Here is a 13,902-nt window from a genome sequence, read left to right as displayed (position 1 = left end):
ACTCAAGTTCATGTTGGGTACATTGTTTATAAGAGCCGATTCTACAAGACGGCATCTGTGTAGAGTAGAGGCAGGAAAGATTATTTTGGAGGAAGACCAATCAATGGGATGATTAGAATCCCTCACATGGCAGAAGAGAGCATTGTTAGTGTCTGCAGACTTAACACTTCTCTTGTGTTCTTTAAGTCTGTCATTCAGTGTACGGCCAGTTTCGCCAAAGTATTGGAGAGGACAAGATGAACAGGAAATAGAGTAGACACCAGCAGCATTAGAAGCAGGAGGAGCAGTGTGAACTAGATTGCTACGAAGTGTGTTAGTTTGTCGAAAGGCGAGTTTAATGTCAAGAGGACGAAAGGTATTGGTAAAAGTTTTGAGTTCAGATATGAAGGGAAGGCATAGTACAGTGCTACTAGTGTTGGAAGCAGGTTTAGGATGAAAGAAATTTCGTTTAGCTTGAGAGTGGGCACAGTTGATGAAATGCAAAGGATAACCAAAGCGAGAGAATGATTTGTAGATAAAGGCAATTTCAGAATCAAGAAACTGAGGGTCGCTGATGCGTAGAGCGCGGAGGAAGAGAGAGACGAGGACACTTTTCTTAACAGAAGGAGGATGGTAGGAAAAGAAGTGAATGTACATGCCACTATGCATGGGTTTACGGTAGACAGAGAAAGAGAACCCAGACACAGAGCTGTGAACATGAACATCAAGAAAAGGAAGGAGGGAATTAGATTCCCACTCAACTTTGAAATGGATAGAAGGAGCCAGATTGTTAAGAGAGGCGAGGAAAGGCTGGAAAAGATTAAGGTCATGAGGCCATAAAGCAAAAATGTCATCAACATATCGAAGCCAGAGAGAGGGACGAGTATCAATAGAAGGAAGAAGAACAGTTTCGAAGTATTCCATGTAGAAATTAGCAAGAACAGGGGAGAGAGGGGAACCCATAGCGACGCCGAAAGTTTGAGTGTAATATTTACCGTTGAAAGAGAAAGAATTAGATTCAACACAGAGTCTAATGAGATCGAGGAAAACGTCAGTGGGAAGTGGGAGAGGAAGGAGGCCCTCTGACGCCTTCTGTCTGAGGAAAGAGAGAACGTCATCGAGCGGAACATTAGTGAACAGAGAGTCGACATCAAGACTAAGCATCTTACAAGAGGGTTGCAGGCGCAGTCTTTCTATGAAGTCCTGAGAGTGACGAAGGTGGGCAGGGGAAAAAGTGCCAAGGTAAGGTGTCAGGGTTTTAGCGAGCCAGGAGGCAAGAGGATAGCTGACAGAGTCCCGTGAAGAAATGATAGGGCGAAGAGGAACACCAGGTTTATGAGTCTTAGGAAGACCATAGAAATAAGGAAGAGAAGGGCAGATGACACGGAAACGTTTAATGAGATCAAAGTCAGGAGGGCAAAGACTAGAGAGCTGTCTTAGTTTGCGGTTAAAGGAAGTTTTGAGGCGATCCAAAGGGTTAGAAGTCAGAGGAGCATAAGTGCGAGAGTCAGAGAGCAAGACATCTGCTTTTCGGAGGTAGTCCTCACGGTCAAGGACAACACCGAATTGCTTTTGTCGGAAGGAAGGATAAGAATAGAGTTGTTAGATTTCAGGGAGGCAAGGGCAAGCTGGAAGCGACGAGGAAGGTGGTTATTTTTAGAAAACAAGATGTCAAGAACGGGGATAAGGGCCCCTCTAAAGGCAGACAGGTCCGAAAGAGTACTAGAGTTAGAATTGACAAACCTGTCAAAGGAACTAATGAGATCAATGCCACAGCGTGGGCCAGGGGAAGTAGCAAAAGACAGACCAAGACCAAGAAGTTCTTGCTGGTGCTTAGAAAGAGAGTAGGACGAAAGGTTGGTAACACAGTCAGAGAGAGAGTATTTGGCCCAAGGACTGTTGGAGATCGACGAAACGTCGTCGTCCCTTCAATTTCTAGTGTGTGGTCTGGTCAACACAGATAGATATATTAGATATTATATTATATTCCTTTCCTCCCTAGAATCTGGATGTATCAGGTGCTCAATTGTCAAAAGTGAAAAATTTGGTTTATTTAACATACACGCCATAGACCGGCTTGGGAAAAAAAAGTTCGTAAAACCCAGGGGCCATAGACCGGCTATGAAAGAAAATTTGAGAAAACCCTGGGGCCATAGAACGGCTATTTAATCCCCTTGAACGGACCTGTGCATGGACCACTGAGGTATCGAAAAAAAAACACGGGCCATAGACCGGCTTGGGAAAAAAAAGTTTGTAAAACCCAGGGGCCATAGACCGGCTATTTAATCCCCTTGAACGGACATGTGCATGGACCACTGAGGCATCGAAAAAAAACACGGGCCATAGACCGGCTTGGGAAAAAAAAGTTTGTAAAACCCAGGGGCCATATAGACCGGCTATTTAATCCCCTTGAACGGACCTGTGCATGGGCCAATGAGGCATTGAAAAAAAACACGGGCCATAGACCGGCTTGGGAAAAAAGCAAAATAGCTGGTCTATGGCCCGGCTGATGGCTGTGCATGGATGGCTAATGGCTGTTAGTTATGGAGCTAGGTTAGACTATGTATGTTTAAATCTCTGATTTAAACAGAGCCGGCTAATGGCAGTTAGTTATGGAGCTAGGTTAGACTATGTATGTTTAAATCTCTGATTTAAACAGAGCCAGTGTTCAGTCAAATAATTGAATTTATCAAATCTTATCCTTGTATAATATACAAGCTAATGTGAGATCCCTGTCTACAGGTGGACTGGAACTTCTATCAACTAATCCATATATCCCACCTGTCCCTTACAGCCCACAATCTATCATTAGGAAAACCATGTGAGAAATCTTTAAGGAATTCTGATAAAGAAAGAGATCTAGGGGTGGTTCTAAATAGAAAACTATCACCTGAGGACCACATAAAGAACATTGTGTGAGGAGCCTATGCCATGCATTCCAACTTCAACAGCATGTTGTGGGGTGCCCATATTGTGTGCCATCACATGTAAACCAACCAAGCCCACAAATACGTCAACATGGACCAACATTACACCGTCTAACATACTCTGTCAGATGTAACAACTAAATTTGTGAATTCAAGACCTAATCTATTGCATAACACAGTGTTAGTACGAGAAAAACATTACTTACATTCGAAGCCGTGTTTTAAAATGGCACGGACCTTGGTCTACTGACGCTCCAAACTGTGTGTTCGTTTGCGTATGATGAACGTGTGACAATTTACTACAACAATTATTTAATTTTTCTTATTCTTTATTTTACTATTTTTAGGGTACATGAAATTTCCAACTTATTTGCACACAATAATATAATTGCATTGTCATAACCTTTATATATTACGGAAAATACGATGACATGAACGAAGTCAAAGTGAAGTTGAAGTCAAAGTCATTCGCCGAACGTATTAGTCAATTTTTTTTCTCCCAAACGATAGGGGATAACAAATCCACAGAGAATATAAGTGTACAGTAAAGTCAATTTTATTCAGGAAAGTACATACATAGTTGATTTACAAACATAATGTTGGATTTATAGATAGAGCTAGTGCATACAATACCTAAAGCCACTATTGTAGGCATATAGCATTTCAGGCAACCGGGCAGTATATATGGACCCCTTACTCAAATCTCTGAATATGTTAGATATTAAGTCCCTGCACATACTCTCATGTGTATTTTATATATATAAAACGCTGCACTGTAATGTCAATCCTGACCTTAAAAGCTTCCTAGAAGGTTGTAACAGATCCCATGAGCACCACACCAGAAACAAATACCTATTTGATATTCCAAGAGTACGACTTAGTCAAACTAGAAATGCTTTACAAATCATGGGACCTCGAATGTGGAATGACCTTCCCAATTATGTTAAAAACTGTACCTCTCCCAACCAGTTTAAGATAAATAAAGATAAATTTATAAGTTAAGAAAAATTCCACAAATCAACAACCCTGTTACTGACCCAGTATTTACCCAAGTCTTTCCTAAATCTAAACTTATCCAATTTATACCCATTGTTTCGTGTTCTATCGTGTGTTGACAATTTTAATACCCTATTAATATCCCCTTTGTTATATCCATTCAGGAAATTGTGGTTGATCTCGAACCCATTGATAATGTGACGACTTATACAGAATTTTGTAACTATATCATCTAGATTGTAACCAGCTTAGCTAAATGTAGTGTGGGGTTCAGTCCCTAAGCCCATATATGTGCCTCTCTAACCATTTAGGTTACAGGGCAAAAACATAAAAACAAAGGTAACTGCAGAAGGCCTATTGGCCCATACCAGGCATGCAGCTCCTATCTATAACAGATAAACACTAAGTACTACCTAATTAACTCAATGTAACCTACCTAACCACCAAAATGTCAATCCATATCTTTTATTTTAAACAATGCTGTTTTGTTGACCAAATTGTATTTTTACTCTTTTTCTGTCATGTTTCTCCCACCCCTGTTTTTTCCCTTTTTTCTTTTTTTTTCTCAACATAATTCATACTTTAATTAGGCAGATCAGGACATCACCTGATCAAACACATCAAACATCGTTTGACCACCATCAAACACACACATTTCGTGTGTGTTTGACGCTCACTGATATGTACCAGCATTGTTTTATATATGGTGCTATTCTATCTTACGCTTTGTTGCTCTTTTTTACCTACGGGCTCATAGAACATTCTATTGCGAAAACATTGGCACAAAAATGAATGACGTACATACAATAATAATGTCAGGACAGTGAAATAATTATAAATTTTCAAAGCGCTGTATCGCCCATGTGTCGTCCTGTCACCAACACTGGGTAACAGTTCCGCCACTTCCCACACTCTTGCGGGTGGGCAGCGACCATTATTCTACGTTTATATTCATATCACCGTGTTGGGAATTTCATTGCGAGTACATTGATACCAAAATTAACGCTGTAGGACAAGTGTGGAAGTGATAACAATCCCAAGAGTAAAAACATTTTGTTGCTCTTGGGCACTCACGGGATTCATCTACGTAGGTATTTATTGGGTGCTGGTATTCATATAACTTTTGGTGACCGTTTTTACTGATGTTCTTCTAGAGAATGTTATTGCGAACACGTTGGTACCAAAATGAAATACATAGCTCGAGAACTAAGGTCAGGAGAGTAAAAAGAGTATACACATTTTTGTTTTGACGCTTAATTAAGGTTATTGTGAGTACTCATCGCCTGCCTAGAAACTGGAACTAGTAATTCCATCTAACATCATACTATCATACAAGAGGAGCCACACATCTATGGATCATCCAATAAAATCAGCAGACTTCTAGATGTTACTACTGCTCGGCTTAGACTCGGTTACAAGTATCTCTGGGAATTCTCATTGTCTGCTGATGTAGACCTGACCAAATGTAAACTGTGTCAACAAAATTATTCGCACACCCTCCGTCACTATGTGAAGGAGTGCGAAAAGATACATGAATTTAGAGACAATTCTATAACCAATGTTCCAGCGATGTGTCAATATTTCATTCAAAATGATCTGCTACCAGAAATTTTAGCCAAATATCCCCAGTTTGCTAACTGTAGATAACAACTAAGTGATTGTAACCTATCCACCGCTGCCCACTGGATGGGGGGCGGTGTGCAGGACAAACATATAAATTTTGATACTAGCTCTCCACATATGTCAGTTGCTTAATTTAGAACCTGTACTTGAGGTCGATCTCGAACCCATTGTTGATGTGATGACTTATATTGAATTTTGTAATTAGCTCATCAAGATTGTAACTTGCTTAGCTAAATGAATTGTGGGGTTCAGTCCCTGAGCCCATTATGTGCCTCTGTAACCCTTTCCACAACTGCCCACAAGATGGGTATGGGGTGCATAATGGGGTGGGGTGACTTGGCCAAACGTGCCACATCAAAACCACAAGTTGACATTGAATGTGAATTAACAATGAGACAAGTAAGATTTATACTAATACATTTATACTAACTCTGTTGAGCGTTGACCATTTATACATCAAATCTGTTGATGTGAGCACTTTAGTTTAGTCTGCCGTTTAAAGAAAAAAAGAGCATATCAATGGTATATCACAGAAAACGAATTTATCATAAACTCATGTATTTGTCTTATCATATTGAACTGCATTCATATTTTTAATATATAACAATATGAATATACAAATTTCTGTAAATCCCCTACCATGTTGGAATCTGTGGAAATGAATGAGCAAATGTGCTGGCTAAAGGCGCTCAAGGAAACCACATTGGTTTCATTTTGGATACAAATGTCCATGGAGATTCAAAATGGAAACTAATTATATAGTTGAACCTGCAGAGAGGAGTTTAAGAATCTGTGTTGAGAGTGATGGACACAGCCTTCACAATTATACTTCAGAGAATGTAAACATCTAAGAGTCATTAGAAATATGTGTAGAATAATAAACCCTACATTGTTTGAGTTAGGGAAAACACCATTTGTGATATATAGATACTAGCTGTTCCTAAAGATTCACCCATTTTGCACCAGCAAGATAACATATAAGATTTTAAGAGTTGACGAATGTTAATATTCTTGTTTGATAAACTGTGAACTTGAGACATAGTTAATAAGAACATTCCAATTATAACACAACAAAAAGTTTTCAGATTCTTTCACACCACTTTCCAGCAACTTATATAATTTATATAAATTATTTTAGGGAATAATACATAAATTATATATTTAAACATGATATAGTGTTTAGTGGAATGCATAAGGAGTCAAATTGTGTTAAAGAGAGCAATTTTTAGAAAATTTGGAAAACTACTTTTTTTCTGTTCATATTATAACTAAATGGATTTTAAAGGCTTCACTCAGCCAATATATATCATTCACAATTTATTAATGAATTTTACAAAAAAACACCATAAATTTTATATTTAAACATGTAAAAACTATTTGTTTTACATTTGGAAGAAAATAATTGTAGAAAAACAATTTATAATTAAACCTTTGTGTTTGGATTTTTTGAGTAAAAGTTTCTCAAAGGCTCTCCTGCACCATTCTCAATGCAAATCATTCCCACACCTATGGGAAGAGATAGGCGAACGTTGTGTAGATGATTTGTGTTTGCTGGGCTGACACTAAAAAAAAGTGTAATGTGTCTATGGCTCATTTGGACACTCAATTTCCACCTGTGTCCCCTAGTGCCTGTGCCCCTTGTGTTAATAGTCTGTCTTTATCTACATTATTGATTCCTTTGAGAATCTTGTATGTGGTGATCATGTTCCCTCTAACCCTTCTATCTTCCAGCGACGTAAGGTTTCATTCACGTAGTCTCTTCTTGTAGCTCATGGACTACAGACTCCATGTTGGAACTGCATATCCAGGAACCAATCCAGGATTGGTCTGCCATATGTGGTATATAAAGATTTGAATGAGTCCTTACACAAGTTTCTAAAGGCCGTTCTTATGTTGGCCAACCTGGCATATGCCGCTGATGTTATCCTCTTCACATGGGCTTCAAGGGACAGGTATGACATGATATCAACCCCCCCTAGGTAATTCTCTCTCTCTGATTCTTGAAAAATTTCATGACCCAAATTATACCTTGTATCTGGCCTCCTGCTCTCTACAGCTATCTTCATTACGTTACATTTGCTTGGGTTAAACATTAACAACCATTTGTTCGACCATTCCTGCAGCTTGTCCAATTCTTCTTGAAGCCTCAAGCTATCCTCCTCTTTCTTAATCCTTCTCATAATTTTGGCATCGTCAGCAAACATTGAGAGGAATGAGTTTATACCCTTATGGGAGATCATTTACGTATATCAAAAACAGGATCGGTCCCAAGCCTTGTGGGACTCCACTGGTGACTCCACACCAATCTGAGGTCTCACCCTTCACTATAATTATCTGCTTCCTATTGGTTAGGCATTCTCTCTTATCCACTGGAGTACCCTACCAGTTACTCCTGCCTGTTTCTCCATCTTATGCACCTGCCTCATATGGGGTATTGTGCCAAAGGATTTCCAAACAGATTTACCGTCCCTGAACCTATGCCAGTGGTGTGTCGCGAAGTCCCTTCTTTCCAGATGAGTTACTAGGATTTTTCTCACAATCTTCTCCATCACATTGCATGGTATACAAGTTAAGGACACTGGCCAGTAGTTCAGTGCCTCTTGTCTGTCACCCTTTTTGTATATTGGGACTACATTGGCCGTCATTCATATTTCTGGTAGGTTTCCCATCTGCAGTAACCTACTATACACTATGGTGAGTGGCAAGCACGAGTGGAGAGAGTATGTGTGTGTGTGTGAGAAGGTGTGTTGAATGTTTGTGTGTTTATTGTTTGTGATTGCTTGTGAGTGTGTGTTGATTGTTTGTGTGTGTGGGTTTGTGTGTGCTAACATATTTGTTCCTGCAATATCGAGCTCTAGTTCATAGTCCCGCTTTTCGTGGGACTAATGCAGTGACTCTCTCTAATGCAGTGACTCCTGACATATTCACCTATCATACCTGTCTTTAAAGTTGTGAATTGAGTTTGCCTTTACAATCTCCTCCTTTAGGTCTGCTCCAATTTACTCACTATCCTTTCGATAAAAGAAAAATTAAAGCATTTCTGTGACATTTCCGAGACTCAAGCTTCCATCCGTGCTCACTTGTTCCATTGTTAACATTTACTCCTTTCCCCCTTATGAATCCCACTAGGTATTTTAATCGTCTGTGTCATGTTCTGCTTTTCTCTCCTTGTTTCTAGTATCGTCAGGTTTAGTTTCTTCAGTCTCTCTTCAGGCCTCATCCCTCGCAACTCTAGGACGAGTTTCACTGCGAGCTTATGCATCATTTCGAGCGTCCTTATGTTTTCTTTATGAAGCCTCCACGATAGGCTGGCCTACTCTAAAACTGGGCTCACGTGGGCAGTATATAGTGATCTCAAAGCCTTCTAATTCAAGTTTCAGAAGGATGTTTTGACTTTTGATAGTATACAGTATGAAGATGAGCTTAATCCATTTACATGAGCCTCTAGAGTTGTTTGGTGTTATGTTCACTCCCAGGTCTTTTTTCCAGTCATTATAAGGAAGTAGTTTCCCCATCATTGTGTATTAGTCTTTCTGTTCCTTGGCTCCTGATCCCATTTCCCATCACCTTGCACTTGTTGGTGTTGAACTCAAGCAGTCATTTCTAGGGTCAGGCCTGCAGCTTGCTTAAGTCATCTTGAAGAATCTTACAATTCTTTTTTGTGTTAAACCTTCTCATTAGTTTTACATCGTCTGCAAATATCAACATATGTTGATGTTGCAGACCATGCAGTCAGCTCCTGCAATCAAGCCTTTTGCATAAATGAGGAATAGTATGGGTTCCAGCTCCTATCCTTGAGGCACTCTGCATGTTACTGTACACCAGTCGGACTCGTCACTCCTCACTTTCACTCTCTATTTCCTGTCTGTTAGTTAATTCCTTACCTATGTTAGTGCGTTTCCATTTGCTCTGCCTGTCTGTCGAGTTTGTATATTAACCTCCTATGTGGTACTGGCTCAAGGTTTTTTTGCCAGTCTTGAAATGTGCAATCTGCCCAGTCTTCTCTCTCTCGCTCTTGCATTATTTTTTTTACATTATCAAAAAATCCATTAGGAGGTTCGTCAGGCATGATTTACCTTCTCTAAAGTCGTGCTGATGTTTGCTTATAAAGCAAATTTTTTCTAGGTTTGCAACTAGTCTTGACCTTATAATTCTTTCAAGCACTTTGCAACAGATGCGTTTGAGTGACACTGGTCTATAGTTAAGTGTCACTTCTCTATCTTCTTTCTTGTAGAATGGCACCACATTTGCCTTCTTCCAGCATCAAGGCAATTTCCCCTTTGTAAATAACTTATTAAAGATTAGTGCTAGAGGTATGCTGAGGGCCTATGCTGCTTCTTTTAACATCCATGGTATTAATTTATCTGGCCAAATACATACAATAACACCTAATGATGCTGGTTGTATCTTTACTTCCTTCGGTGTTTCCTCAATATTTAATAATCTCTTGTCAGAGGCTATCTTCTCATCTAGCTCTGGGAGCTTTTCAGGCTCATTAGTGAACTCATTAGAAGCTGGCATTGAGCACCTCGCAAATTTCTTTATCATTTACTGTATACTCGCCTCCCGTTTGTTGTAACCTGGTCACTTCGTCATTCACAAACATTTTCCTTCTTAGAGGGAGTTTCGGTTGTTTCTTGGCTTTGAAAGCAATTTCATTCTTATTGTTTCTTTCTGCCAATCTTCTAATTTTACTTTATTCATTTCTAACCCTGTTGCATCTTTTCAGGATTTCCTTTGTCCATTGCTCTGTGTAATTCCACACCTCCCTGTTTTTGCTTCCCAGAACTGTTCATTGAACTACAGGATATTATATGCTCTCCAGACAAAATAAAAGACCAATTGAAACCTGAGTTTAACTTTATCCATCGTTTCCTGAACTGTCTTCTTTCTTAGTTCCTCCTCCCATTGGATACTTTTCAGGTACTCACTTAATTTCATGTAGTCTACTTTATTATAGTCTATTCTCCGTTCCCTGACTCCTTGCCCTATGGGCATTGTTTTAAGTCCAGTTATATAATCAAATACCAGGACACAATGGTCACCTGCTCCTGCTGGTATTTCGTGCTCCAAGTTCTCGTTACCTTCCTCATTCATGATAAAGAACAGGTCCAGTAGGCTTCTTGCATCACTTGGACATTATGAGACAAATTGCAAATTGATTTTGGCAGTAATTGTGCAGTGCCGTCCCCCCTCACCCCCCCTCGCCCACCCCCGTCAACACCGAGGAACAAAAAATGCAAAAATTGTGTGCCATGTTGGTTCCTGGGTGTAATTTTTCATTGAGTCATGGTTTTGGCGATTGAGTGACATTGCAGGAACGTTTGTTGCATGTTGCAATGTTTCTTGCAACATGTTGTTGAGTTCCATTGGTCTTTGGATGGGTGATGTTGGTGCAATTGAGCTCAAATGTTTAAAAAGTTAGTGTGGCTGGAAGAACCGTGACTCAATAGTTTAGGATGTTGTCACCATAATCTTTTTTCTGTAATTCCCTTCAAAATACTAGGGATTCCAATTTCGTCGAGGCTGGATTCGAAATCCCAAGGGATTCTGAATTTGTCACGAGGATATCACGTGACTGGATGGGGATCATCTAGCTGTGGTTACCCCAGTTGTGCCTGGTATTACACCTATAACTAATGCATATATATGTAGAATGTACCTAACTTACGGGATGTGTGTTACTGTTAGGTTCCTACCTATAGCAAGCAATCAATACAGCAGTGTTTGTATTAGTTATTCAAATGTTAGAGCTGTAAAAAAAAATATTAATGACTATGCAAAGCATCTGTGTTTTTATGCAATAAATTCACTATCAAAACTTCCTGCAAATGTAATCGAAATGAGCCACCCTAGTATACTTCCCGAAAATAAAAGAAGTCCCATACTTTATTCCCCAAGGATAATGAACCCACAATAAAATAAATAATTTAAAATTAGCACAAGAATCGTCTTTATATTATGTGAGGGGGGGGGGGGGGGGGGGTCGCGTAGTTATAGAATTCAGATTTCATTTTTGCTGAAAATTTATTTGTTAAAATAGTTGGGTGTATGAGCCATCCATCAATCATTCAACAATATAATTTCTGCCATATTGAAATCGGCCCCCAAGCTAAAATATTTTAATTGTGAAAAAAAAATTCTTCGGTAGGATCTGGGCCATTGTACGACAAATAGCATTGGCCTGTGTGGGGTAATGGTCTGTTTGTGGGAGAGAGCAAACTGCAATTAAAGGAGTTGGTATTTAAAAGATGTAGATAAATATAATTTAATGATTTAATTTTTTCTTCAATTTTTTTTAATTTTCTTCAATTCTTTTTTAATTTTTCTTCTTCTAATTTTTTAAATGATTTTCTTCAATTCAAAAAGCAATGCAGTATTTTATAATTATTAGTGAAATATATAATAATTTTTGAGGCATAAATAATTTTTTTGTTGAAGAATATCACAAAACAATGTTAATCTTTGATTTAAATGTCAAAACATAGTGGATGTTAAACCCTTTTTAGAATTGAAAAGTGGTTCACATCAAAGCCTAGCAATTTTTTGTGGTGTAAAGCCAAAGACCTGTTAGACTTTGCACTTGTAAACCTATATAATATTAGTGTTTGTTCCTAACACTATAATATTGTCGTGGTACAAAAGTTTGTTAATACATTGGAATATGTGTATATTCCTTCAATCTTCAATCTGAAACATAGTAAGGCATTTTCTATGTTACTTTGAAGGAGGCCCTATAAATTTATAAATAATTTGATGACATGGCTTTAATATGCAATGTTCATTTTCTTCCAGCCTTTAAATGGATCTTCAAAAAATTGAATTTGAAGAAATAGTTAGGAATAGTTACCTTTGATTGTAATGGGTGTACAAATGTTAAGCAAAAAGAAGTGTCAGAATGCTGGGAGTCTGTGTCCAGGGCGATATCGCTTCTCAGTGAATTATTACACCGCAGCAAAGCTAATAGTCTGAGAACATTGAGGGAAAAATGACTTGAAAATGGCTATGCCAATGCAATGCATTCTTGAAGAACTTCATGCTTTTGTAATATTAGAACATAAGGATCTTATTATAATTTAACATGCATTGTTCATCTCTTCCCCACCTTTTGTAGTGAGAGGATTAATTCGTTAGATTCCTTGCCTCTTACTGATATAATCGGCGATGCTACGTATATTTCTGAGGCTGTCTCCAATGCTTTTTTGCATCCTCATTCTCATTATTAATACCTTTAATAGTTGTGTACTGGATGAAGTTGTGAGCCCCTAGAGGGAACCGAAAATTGGTGAGCGAAGAAATAACCTAAGCTACTCTAACCTTTTGAGATGTATTTCATTGTCTCAATTAACTTTAGCTTGAACTTGAATAAAAATTCATTGGAAATTTGGGGCTGACATCAGAATCCACTCCAATCCTGCATTCGCTAAATCCCCCCATCTTCGAGGATGAAGTCTCGATCACAAAAAAATTATATTCTATTTAATGAACACATCCACAAGGGACTGGATGAGGGTTAACTCATCATGTAAGTAGGGTAAATTGAGACAACGACCGTGTGCAACACCTAGGCAGGTGAGCCAGTTTGGGCCATGCATAGGTGTTGCACGCATCCGTACTCTCAAGGGGTTCTGGGGGGACCTCGGGGATGCGCATGCGGTGTCGCACGTGGCGTTTGTGGGTCGCGGAGGGTGGCTCATCACTGGGTCGTTGTCTGGTGGAGGATTTGTGAGTGGTTGTGGTAAAAGCGTAAGTATAGGAACAGGTGAGCATGAGTAGTAGTTGTAATATGAATGTGTGTATTAGTATGTAACACAGAGTTAAGCACGTGGAGATATATAGTTAAATAAAACTATGAAGAAAATAGAAGGATACGTTGAGTGCTGAGAGGGGGGGCCCCTTCCATCATGGGACAAGCCTAGCAGATGGAGTTTTTTAGGGGAATGGTTAGGCAAGGGCATGTGAAGCAGGATATGCGGGAGGGGAGGGATAGGAGGGGAGGGTGGTGTCAGCCTCTGATGTCTTCATCAGCGGGTGTAAGAACCACCATTAGTTTCATGTCAAACAGGACTGAGTGTTCACAGTAGGAGGTCCTGCCGGCAAGTAAGCTGATAGGCAATGACCCATAATATTTTTACAAAGAAGGTCCCCTTCACCCCACCCTCCCCTCCCTTCCCCTCCCCCAGCCTACAGCCTAGAGAGTAAGGAGTTGGTGCATAGCGACCACATGGCCCCTGTTAAACCTCATAAGCATGAGGTACACCACCACCACATGGCAGTGCGGAGCGAGCGTTTGGGTGGGCTAACCTCTTTTGTTGGTGAGCTGTGACTGACTGACTGAGGTAGATGAGGTGTGAGCGAGGGAGTATAATATTTTTGT

The sequence above is a fragment of the Procambarus clarkii genome, chromosome 72 (assembly GCF_040958095.1).
Source record: "Procambarus clarkii isolate CNS0578487 chromosome 72, FALCON_Pclarkii_2.0, whole genome shotgun sequence".
In the NCBI taxonomy this organism is placed as follows: Eukaryota; Metazoa; Arthropoda; class Malacostraca; order Decapoda; family Cambaridae; genus Procambarus; species Procambarus clarkii.
This window is presented reverse-complemented; position numbering follows the sequence as displayed.